This window comes from Platalea leucorodia, assembly GCF_965183815.1.
Source record: "Platalea leucorodia genome assembly, chromosome: Z".
NCBI classification, from domain to species: domain Eukaryota; kingdom Metazoa; phylum Chordata; class Aves; order Pelecaniformes; family Threskiornithidae; genus Platalea; species Platalea leucorodia.
Window position 1 is genome coordinate 92,418,905 of NC_138858.1, and position 11,433 is coordinate 92,430,337.

At 42.8% G+C, this 11,433-nt stretch overlaps 1 pseudogene across 1 annotated transcript in view; it reads left to right on the forward strand.

Moving 5' to 3' along the window:
• LOC309602590 (potassium channel subfamily U member 1-like) overlaps positions 1 to 9,921 on the forward strand; it is a 48,109-nt pseudogene extending 38,188 nt beyond the window's left edge. The window contains exons 19-23 of the transcript in view: positions 1,000 to 1,077; positions 4,931 to 5,070; positions 8,492 to 8,689; positions 9,032 to 9,141; positions 9,822 to 9,921. The product of the transcript in view is annotated as a potassium channel subfamily U member 1-like (transcript). The remainder of the gene's footprint in view (positions 1 to 999; positions 1,078 to 4,930; positions 5,071 to 8,491; positions 8,690 to 9,031; positions 9,142 to 9,821) is intronic.
• The last annotated feature ends 1,512 nt before the right edge of the window (positions 9,922 to 11,433 follow it).

Below are 11,433 nucleotides of genomic sequence, written 5' to 3' on the forward strand. Positions count from 1 at the left end.
TGTTTTGAGGGATTGTGATGCCTGCCATCTTTAATGAGGTTTTTGGCAGTCCATTGCCTAACCTCCGAGATGGTCGATTAGAGCAATGGTCCATCTAGGACCCTGTTAGGGTCTTTGATCTCCAATGTTCACATGCTCCTCTGAGCAGAAAGGATCCATTATACAGTATCTGAACTGGAAGAAGTTCCATTTCTAGCATAATCTTTAGTGGAGTTTAGATGCCATCATTTTGACTTTGATACTGTCTTGTGCAATAAGGAGTATTATTAATACTTAGTTACCCAGATGCTGTGCTAGGTAGCAAAGGAAAAATTTAGACATAATGGTAAGGGAGACAAGATTGGATGTGATCAAAACACAGAAAGCAGACTCCAAATTGGGACTGATTCTACTAAATCAGCTAGCTGGGGAGAACTGGGAGGAAATAAGGACACGTGCTTCTAGGAACTTCTGGATTTCTCTTTTAAGTCTTTTTGGTTGCCAGGTTTTAAAAAATAAGTGATGGTGTATGCTTTTGCCTTCATTCCTGCAGCACGTGTCCCATCTATTTATGTACAGGCTTCTTGAAGGGGAAGCAAAAAACACAACCCCCTCCCTCAAAAGCCCTCTGAGTGCAAATTGGCTTAGTGGGGGCTTTGTGCCAAACAACACCGTAACCAGCACTGCTGCTCCACCGAGGGTAATTATATTTTAGTTATGATGTCAATAAGCAGCTCCCAGGGGAGCTTTTCTTTTTTAATCCTTTGAAGTTCTGAGTGAATAAAGTGAGCCTTGGAAAAGCAAACCAAGGCAAGAAACTTTCTAAATATAGGAAATGCTTTGGGATTTTTGCATGACAATGACATTTTTAGGCATAGGTAAGAAATTTCCTGTGTTTGTCAGTCTGAACCATTGTGCCTTGGTTTCTTTTTTTTTTCCTTTTTTTTTTTTCTTTTTTTTCTCCTTTCTGCTTCTGCTAACTTCCCTCTCTCCTCATGTTGTTATTGACTGTTTCTACAGATGCTGTTTTCAGAGCGAGAGCATTGGGGAATCAATCACAGCCATGTTATAAAAGGATCCCCATCGCTACAGAGCTGAGTAAGTTGTTCTTTAGGAACAAATTTCACAGAAGCAATATGCATGCTGCATTATTTATTTACCCCAGGCCCTTTTTAGAATTCACGGGCAGAAAGCGACAAGCACTACATGTCCAAGGAACATTAAAAGGTTTGACTTAGATGTTAATTCACTGGCTTTGAAGGAGTCAGGATGGTTTATCAGGAGAATAAATATAACAAAGTGTTACAAAGGTCTCAGTGTGTAGCAGAACTCTGAAGCATCCATTTAGGAGAAAGATAATGTCCTTGGGTTTTTTTCTGCTGGACTGGATCTCAGGAGATCTGAGTTCTAGACACATGGCCTGCATTCATCCCGCCTATCCTAACATACTTCACTAAGGTAGATAAAGCAGAAGCATATTTGCCTCATTTACCTTTATTTTCAGTGGAGAAAGAGGCATCACCAAAGGCAATACTGCCCAGATGAAATCTGAACTTGCCCTTTTAGCCATACTTTCCTCTCTGATGATTTGAGAAAGCACTGAGAGAAACTGTATACCCAGTTTTCACCCCACAAAAAAATGGGGTGAATCAAGGCCTAATTCTCTCTGTTGCACCCCTCCCCTTTGTGAAACAGTGGTCATGGTTCCCTCCTCCTCTTCTGGATTATGGGGGTAGCTGCAGGCTTCCTCATTTGTCCAAGTGGCTGTGAAAGAGCAGAGCCTGTTCCAAACAGCCTGCATTGTGCAGCGATTGCTTGGGGTGCAGCACTTGGATGGGTCCGTGCACGTGCCAAGGTGGACAGAGAGTGCAGGCATTTTACTCCAGAGCCCAGACACCTTTGTCCTTATTCCACAAGGCTCAGCCTCTCTAGTCTGCATTCATAACTGAAGTAACCCATGGAGTTCTTTCATGCCACTCTTGGCTATCTTTGTCTTCATCTCCTGTTGGTTACAAACTGGATCTGTTAATTAGGAACATGTGCACCGATGAACTGATTACTAGTAACATAGCAGTCAGCGTCACACCAGAGTGGTATGGCTGGGCTGCCAGTCCCAAGGGACATGGATGTTTAGCTCCATTTAAAGTGCTGACACAAGAATGTACCCATCAAATTAGCGCAGCATGTTGCTAGGCATCATGACTGGCCCCTGACTCACTCTGGCTTTTTTTTTTTTTCTTTCTTTCTTTTTGGTGCGATGCTTGTAAATGCTGTGTGGATCCAGCACATGTGGGGTCCTTGCTTTCCAGTCCTCACCAGGTTTGCAGCTGGAACAGGGCTAGTGAGCAGCCTTGGCCTGTAGCAGGCACTAGCAATATTTTATTTATATGAAGCTCCGATATACTGCTTAGTCAAAACTTGCACCTGATGAGCTGTGTCCCAGAAGCAGTTAAGCACCTCAATGGGCTATTCAGTCCTGTGTGCTCCTTAGACTGAAACACTGAGGAGCTACTGCAAAATAAAGAAGCGCAAAATAATGATAAGATAACGATGCCTCCTTCTGAGTAATTTCAGAACTCTTGAATTTCCCAGAGTGATATTTGGATGTCTTGTGCTGTGGTTTAGGCTTTTATTTCTGCTGTGTCCAAAAGTCTCAGAAATGTTTTGAGCTGGCTACTGAGGCCCAGCTCCTCTGAGAAGATATTGTGCAGTCAAGCTAACATCTTCAGACAGGCATTGCACCCCTGTGATTTCCCTCCAGGATGTGGTGTGTCAGTGGAGGGAAAAACATCTGCGATCTGTTGACATGACTTGGATTTTAGTCATGTCAGATCTTTGACAAAATAATGAATCGAGCCCAGTCCCTTAGCACATGGATGCCTCCCCCTGCTGTAGTCTTGAACAGCACAGAAATATGTTCGGAGTTACAGGGATGGGCTAGGAAGCAAAATAATCCCAAGAATTTAAAACCTGGAAGCAGAAAACAGCTAAACAAAAACAGCTGGAGCTTTCTTGTGATTGAATAAGCTTCCTGTAAGTCCCTCTGGTAGACCTTGATCTAGACAAATGCTCACTTTTGTGCCTATCTCTAGAAACAAGCTGAGAGGGATAATACTCATGTGCCTTAAGTTGTAAGGGCTTTGCTCATTCCAGGCAATTTCTTATTTCACAGCACACTGAGTGTTGACCAGGGGTTATCTGTATCATTTGGTGTGTCTGACAAACCAAAGCCAGCAATACGATACATATTGCTAGCACTGTTGCTGCTCAAAACCTGCCATAAGAGAAGCTAAGACCCTTCGTACCTTCTGCTGAAATCCTGTCACCACTGAAGTCAGCAGGAGTTTTGCAATTAATCTTGACAGGCGCAGGAAGCAATGTGCTATCTCAACAGAGCCAGAACTGCCAAGCTTGACTTGCCTCTGCCACAGTTTCTTTGTGACCAGGATGGCATGCCAGAGCCCCCCGAGTGCAGAGGTGTGCCGTGGTCCCAAAAGGTGTGCTGTCCTCTAGCGCCTACTGAGCTAAGGGCATGGAGTCAGGGACAGAGTTGATGGAATTCGCTGAGGGCCTGCAATCCCCTAAAGGGGGCTGGGTATGAATTTTGCCTTGAGGAACAGGAGAGTTGTGTGCTGTCGTCGTGCTCTGACATGCTGCTGCTTCTCCTTGCCCAATGGTGAGAAACACAGAAAAATAAGAAATGCTAAACTGGCCGCTTCGCATCAGGCTGATGCAAGGCCCGCTAAATGGCAAACTTTGCACGGGGTTTCTGCAGGCCCAGATCAACCAAGCTGATCACGGTTCGATGTGTCGAACCTCTTCCGAATTTGTGAGTTGGTCGGTGGGCTCAAAGGCGTGTTATAAATGGTTATTCCTGGAAACAATGGATTCTAGAAACCCTTGCCATAAGGAGACGGATCTGGGAGAGAAATAGCGAAGTGATCTGTAAAGAAATAAGAATCCTGCAAATATGTAAAGGAGAAAGAGAATGGTGCGGAGAAATAAAGTGGATCCCTTATTGTGGCTGTGAGACCGTGCTTTTCATACCCAGACTGTATAAGCTAGTCAGTGGAGTCGTACTGATTAATGCCAGATGCAGGGCCAACTCTAAAATCCAGGGTGGGTGAAATATCTGTATTGAGAATACATGGCTGAAGGATGACACCAACACTGCAAGACAACAGGAGACATTAATAGTATTGTGATTCTGGCTAGTTTTAGTCATCTTTAAAAATGATGCACTCAAATGCTTCCTGACCCAAGGGGACATAATAGAAATCAGTCATTACTCACAAGGAGTTAGTTGTGCTCGCGCTCTATTTTTTAATGGGAAGATATGAGTTCTTGATCTCAATTCCTCTCAGTCTCCCGCTGTGCTGCTGTCATTCATCAGCATTCTTACTGGTAGTGCTGGAGTGCCAGGACATACCTAGCATGTTCAGTAGCACAGCAGGGGCCTTCTGCCTGGGTGTACTTAGACAGTTCCCTGAAAATAGAAAAAGTTAAGGAGGAATCACTTTCAGAGCAGGGGGAATTCTGCAAGACTATCTCAGCCAGCGAGAATAAGGTTGAGAAACTGGTGAGGATCCCTGTACCAGTAGGACAGCTGTGAAAGGGACTCTAACCCCAATTAAAGCCAATAGAAATAGTAATCATATTTCTGTTAAGTCAGGAAAATGAGGGGAAGAAATTAGATTATTCTTTTCCAAAGCGGGTAAATTAATTATGATCTGATATCTTAAAACTTACTTTTAGGATTCTGTGTCTTTTGTCTGCCATTGCACAATCAGTTACCAACACTGAATATTTCGTTCCTCTTTTCTTTACTAATGCTGCGTGCTGTTGCTGGACACAGAATGGTAAATTGGATTTGTTAACTTTCATTTCTGATTCTAGATGGCTTCTCTCTGTTGCTCAGATGTTTCCTCTTTCTTCCTTGCTTTTCTAATAGAGTCTTCACCAAATGCCCAGTTCATTAATCAGGCTCCCAGCAGCAATTCTGAGATTCCAGAGCAAGATCAGCTTTTCACCACTGGTGCCCCCGCAGGAGCTATCTTCTCAGATGGCTTCTTGAGTTCTCTTTTGTCTGTGGTAAGTAGATGTATCGTGTCCTGTCATATTTAGTGGCATCGGTGTGTAACAGTGATTACCAGCCAGGATAAACCCACTTAATCTAGCCTTAGCAATGGTCAAGACCATGTGTGTCAGAGAAGGGCACAAGAAACATTGCAGAGATTGGTGATGTGATTAGTTACGCGATGCCCTGAGAATTATATGTATCTATTCCTATTTAAGCAACTTGCTAATCAGTGGGCCTCCGTGATTCCTTGGGGTAGTGGGTTCCATACACTAAAAGGCAGCTATCAGCTCCAAAAGGCACATCTTTTAATATGTGCTATTAGCAGCAACTGCCCCTGTTGTTGATATACACATAGAATTATTTGGAGAAACTTTTACAGTGTTTTCGTTAAGTTCCTCCTGTTCCCAGCTGCAAAATATTGACAGGCTGCAAAAAGTATTTAAAGGCAGCCTGATTTATTTACTTTTTGAAAATGTGATGTTACAATCAGTCCCTCTAAGGGAACTGCAGTCACTGAAGCCAAAATAGCATTTGACGCCAGCTGGCTCCTTGGTGGAAGCTCCAGCATTGGTGCTAAAGGCTGAGAAGATTATGGGCACTCTGAATTTTCACCTGTTCATGTAGAAAGGAGTTTTGCAAGGCTGGCTGGAGGTGCGTTGGTGAGCTGTGGAACAGGGAGCTTGCACTACCACCACTTTACCATAGCAGGCGTTGGGATAAATGGAACATTTAACTCTTCTCATCTGTCCATCTAGCACCTAGGCAGAAATTCAGTGGAAGTTTGGATGGAAAATCTATTGAGCTCAATGGGAATCTCTCAAGGGCTGTTTTCTGAAAAGGTATAAAACAGATTTCACACACATGGCCACTGCTGATGTGCCACAAGACCACACCAGATTGTAAAAGAAGTGCATATTTTGATTCTCTGTAAATTCCTGGCAGTGTGTTCTTCTAAAAACATTTGCATCACAAGGATTGAATACATTGCACCAAAACTGCAAGAATGGAGGGAACGTGGTGATCCCACCCTGGTGACATAATCATTTTAAGTTGCTGTCAAAACTGAGTGATACTGTCAGTGGTGACACACGTGTGGGTCACACCTCGGTGGAGTTACGCCAGGCTTTTGGGAGCAAAACAGCAGTTCATCTCATAAGCTGGCATTTCCAAAACTGCCTTCTCTCTTTTTTTTTTTTTTTTTTTTTTTTTTTTTTTTTTTTTTTTTTTTTTCCTGGAAGCCTCTTTCTTCCTCTTCACCCTGTTTCCCCATGCTGCAGTCAAGTTCCACATGCCTTGCTCTCAGCTCATGTCCAGGGGGATAGTGCTTGGGTGGCAGTTTTACAGAAACTGAATAAATACAAAACAAATCTCTCCAAGGGATAAGCAGTCCAAAATAAGTGTGTCAAGTCCAGTTATGCTTTTCTGAGACGGCTTCAGTGCTAGGGAAAGTATTATATTGCTGCTACTCACTGATATGTCAATCAGCCAGATGGTAATTAATGACTGCTAGTGTCAAGTGTAAAAGTAACTCAAGACATAGCATGACCTGTCTTAAAGGATAAAATTTCACTCAAGCGTAAGATTCTGTCCAGGAATGATCAGCACTCAACTCTGCTTTAAAGTAGAGGGGCACCTTAGGTTGGATTCAGTCGTTCTGTAAATACAGTGAAGACGGAGAGAAGTACGATATTGCCTAGCAATTGCAGTATGAGAGAAAAGATGTGTGAACTGGAGAAGAAAGAGAAGGAAGGGAGCCTACAGCAGTCCGATATCACCTCCTTTTGCTATCACTGTGAATATCTGTTGAAATTTCTCAAGACAAGGCAGGAGTGCTGTTTTCTTTTAGCTTGAAAGAAGACTGGCAGAAGAATCGGAATGGCAGAATGTGGTCTGTAAAGTGAAATGTTACCCCTTGGAAGCCTGAAGCAGAACTGGCATTTGCTTCAACATGATTCTTGGGGTCTCAATAGGCAGAAAACAATTCAATGAGCACGATCATTATGGCTCAGGTACTCTAATGAGCCCAGAATTCCCTTCCTGATCCAGCTCTGGGTTCCTAAGCTATACAGGACCAGTTTTAAAAGCTTAGTAGCAACACGGAGTCGGTGGGACTAGGCAACTGCTTGGGGATGGGAGAAGGTTTCTAGCCTTGCCTTTGTGTACAGAGGTGTTCCTAGGAAATCTGGTTGTCTGAAGCTGTAACCGAACAACAACTGGTGAAGAAGGTAACATCTCATGGGCACATTACAGAAATGTTGCTCCTTTCAAGTCAGCTTTAAGACCTATTCTAAATGCAGTGTGGTATTTCCTGAGTACGCACACACACATGCACACCTCTATAGTTTCCCCGCCTTTCAAGTTCCTGCAGTGTAACTCAGCAAAGAAAGTACAGAATGAGGGTGACATGCAAATCCTATTAATTCATCCAAGTATGGAAATGCAATCCTTTTGATGTCAAAAAGTACAGCAATGATATGTTAAAGAGCTCAGCACGCTTCTGTTAAATATGTAAAGTGCAGATTCCCCCGAAGCTGTATCACTCCTGGATAACCCTGGACTATAGCTCCTTACTTTAAAAGACTGAGAATTATTCTAACAGCATTATACCCATTTGCCCGACAATATGGTCAGATGTTCTTAAGCGGATTTGAGTTCAGCGTGGATTTAGTAACACCATTCCTTCTCTGCAGCTTGTTTAGTTTCTTTACTCAGGCAAATGCAGGTGACAGATTCCACAAAGTGGCTCTATGTAGGAAATGAGCTTTTGGAGAAAGGGTGGAGAATAAGTTACTTGATGCACTGCAGGCAGAGGAAACACTTTTAGATTTTTTTTTTTAAAAAGAAAAAAAAGAAAAAGCGAGACTCTAGACCTTTTTTTGCCTTAGATCTGAATTTGAACCATGGTAACTTTTTTCCCCAAGAAACACTGACGGGTAAGGATACAGAGTGAGGTTTTCAAAACTGTGGCAACTACAAGGACAGAGAGTTTCCTGCTGCACCTGGACCCTGTAGGGCCGGGCAGGGCAGTTGCACTCAGCCTCACCTTGCACAGTGTGCTCCTGCTCAGGTGACATCAGAGCTGCTGCCCAGTGTTCTTACACGCACACATGTGCGCGCGCACACACACACGTCCCCACGCTACTCCATTTGTGCCTTTGGAAATCTCCCATTCAGACACAGCTTAGTGCATTCTTTTATAAGAGCAGAGGTGGGATCTTCTGACTGCTCTTTGAAGCTGGAATGGGCTAAGCAGGTGGTGATCCGTAAATATTGTCAGAAAACTTTAAACATAATTAAGGACTACTTTAAGTATACAGAAAACTCCAAAGTGTCTGTCTGATCGCTTTCTCTAGGTTTTCACTGGAAAACTTGGTTTTCCTTTCCGAGGCATACTCTTTTGTCTTTGGCTTTTCATTGTCTCTTTCTTTCCAGACGTACTACAACCAGCACCTCTTGGCTCTGCTGCAGACTTTGGTGACAAGTGGGACAAGCCCAGCATTGGGGGAACAGCTGTTGGAAGAGGGCGGCAGACCGCACAGAAGTCCTGACAGCACGATCCACGATGCCTCCCAAGTCAGATGCACGCTAGCACTCCTGCCACTGTCCAAGAGGTTGCTAACAGGTGTCACGGCGAGTTACATACTGAGTGGTGCTTCGTGGGCTAGGCTTTCATCCGTGCTGCTAGTGCTTTTGGATTGTCATTACCTGAAGTTTAGTTTCATTCAGTTGAATCTCGCCATGTAGCTTGAGCCATATTTTGAAGAGGCAAAGACATCAGATAGCCTTATTTTATCCTAGATTCTAAGCTTATGGGGGACCAGTCATTTTCTTTCCTTTCTTTCTTGTTAAATATTATGGTACTAAAAGTAGTGAATAGTGATGATAGTTGGCTAAATAAGTGGTTTAGTATTGGGCTGAATTGTCCACTTTGGTTCCTTTGGGATAAGAGTGGTTTTGCTTCTTTTATAGCAGGAGGACTCCTTTGGAGACATTTACTGCAGAGCTTTAGACTTGTTGGGGATACTCTGCTTTGGGCTCTACCACCTGATGGAAGAGCCCAATCCATACAAGAACAGGCAAGTGTACTTCATCGCAAATTGTACCATAAGCCAAAAGATAGTAGTCATGACTTTGAAGTTAGGTATCTTATAGGCAACCTGAACTCCTTTTTTTTTTTTTTCTTATCTTGGATTTAAACATTCTTGTAGGTAGCTAAGGCCATTTGAGGCAAACTGGTGTGTGGTCTGAACATGGTGCTTACTGGCGCTTGTATGAGATTCCCTTATGTTCACTTAAGATGTGATTTATCTTTACGAGTGAGCCTTCTGCATTAGAGAGCTGCTGGAGCATGAAGTTAGTAATGCTGCTGAGGGCAGGGATTTCAGAGAGTTTGCAGGCAGGGAGAACCTTCTCATCTAACCTGTTCTGCTTGCTGATTCTTTCAATTTCAAGATTTCAGTGATTGCTTGAGTTTCAGATCTCCTAGAGAAACATTTAGTCTTGATTTAAAGATTTTGAGCAATCAAAAAATTTATCACATCTTTCAGCAGCTGTTCCAGAGACTAATTAGCTTCATTTAAAATATATGTATCCCATTCCTAGGTAAAATTAAACCCTCTGTATATTGTCTCATCATTCCAAAGAATTCTGCACATGTAATCAGTCATTACAAAAAAACCCTACAGCTTTCTTACTGTCCCAGGCACTCAGTTCAAAGGCCTCACAAAGCAGCCTGAATCTCATGTGCTACTGCTATTTTTAGGTTTGTGATTGCTCGGCCTGCCCGAGATCTGAAGATGCTGTCTACAGATCTGCTGTTCTGTGTTGTTCCATTCAACAGTACAACAATTGATGACCTGTGATGTGGGATGGAAATTTTCTTACCAAGCAAGAAAACAGGTACTACAGACACCCTCATGCCAGAGTTATGAGAGATTGTGAAATGCCCTGCAAATAAAAAATTGTACAAGTTATTAAGACCCCCATGATAAATTGTCTGTGTTCTTATTTCTTAGAAGTGGTAGTTTGAATTTGGCTAAACATTAACATGAGGTTACTGAAAACAGTATTGTTAAGCTTTAACAACAAACATATCAGAGAGTGAAATGATCTCTCTGCAAGGACAAGGGCAAAAACTTGAGTTTCTGCAGAGCACTGCACAGAACAGACCCAACTATATGCAAACACGATGACTCCATTGAGTTTAGAGATTCTCTGCTGAACTTCTCAAAGTTCAAAGACTCCAGCACACTAAAATTCGTTTTTCTTGCAGCCAGAACTGAAGATGCTGGATTGATACACATGAAAAGAAACAAAAAAAGCAAGCAAAAAATCCCCATGAACTTGCACTGTAAATCAGGTCCTGCCTGTATGTTATAAAGTCAGTTGAGGGAAGGAGGAGAGTGTTGTTGTTTGTTTTTTTTTTCCTCTCTCTCTCTTTCTTTCCCCTAACACTAATTAGGTTTGAAAGACTGCAGCTTGAGTCCAGATACCACATGCCGAGAAGAAAGGAACCCAAACAGCTGACGCAGAGTTCAGACTAAACTAACTGCAAGCTCCCCAGGGACATCACAAGGTAAACCTGATAGTCTCTGTCATTTACAATCATTATCAGGCAGCTGACTCTCTGTAATTTTACTAGGGAGCCAATTAACAGATCCCTGAAGCTCAAGAATGAGGTCTTGGTCCTTTTTCTATTTTAGACAGGAAAAGGAGGAAAGTAAGTCTTTGTTTCAAATAGAGGCTCCAAAGCTTTTCTACCCAGAGGAGTGGTCAGATCTGGGCTTGCACTTTTCCTCTTGAGGAATAAGATAAAGCACTGAGCATAAGAGTCAAGCAACTGGCTTTCGTACCCAGCTCTGCAACTAGCTGGCTGTGTAAGCTTGGGTGAGTTATTTAACTGTATCCTAGCGCTGCTTGCTGCACACAGGAAATATAATAACATACTTGTTAATTTAGATAATGAGAGGTTTGGAGAAAGGACTGTCTCTTGTGGTTTGTTTACCCTAACATAAATAGGTACTGATTTAGGATGGGACATTTAGGAACTCCACTCAAACAACATGAGTAAGAAGCAAGAGAAAAGCTTGGACCAAAACTCCAGATGGATACATATCTGCGCTTGGGGAAATTTGGAGTTTGGATTCAGGTCTGAGCCTTAATGTGTTGGACTGATCTCTCCTGGAACAAACTAATCATACATTTTCAATTCAGGACAGATTGCAAGTAGGAATCAGTGAACCGTGCTTAGAGCAAACAAAATACATAGGAAGCATGCTTTCCCTTTGCCAGCCCTTTGCAGACCTGAACTTGGGCCAAGGCAGTCAGCTGATCTCTTGGTAGGAGTTTTTTGGCCTAAAATCACCCACTGTATA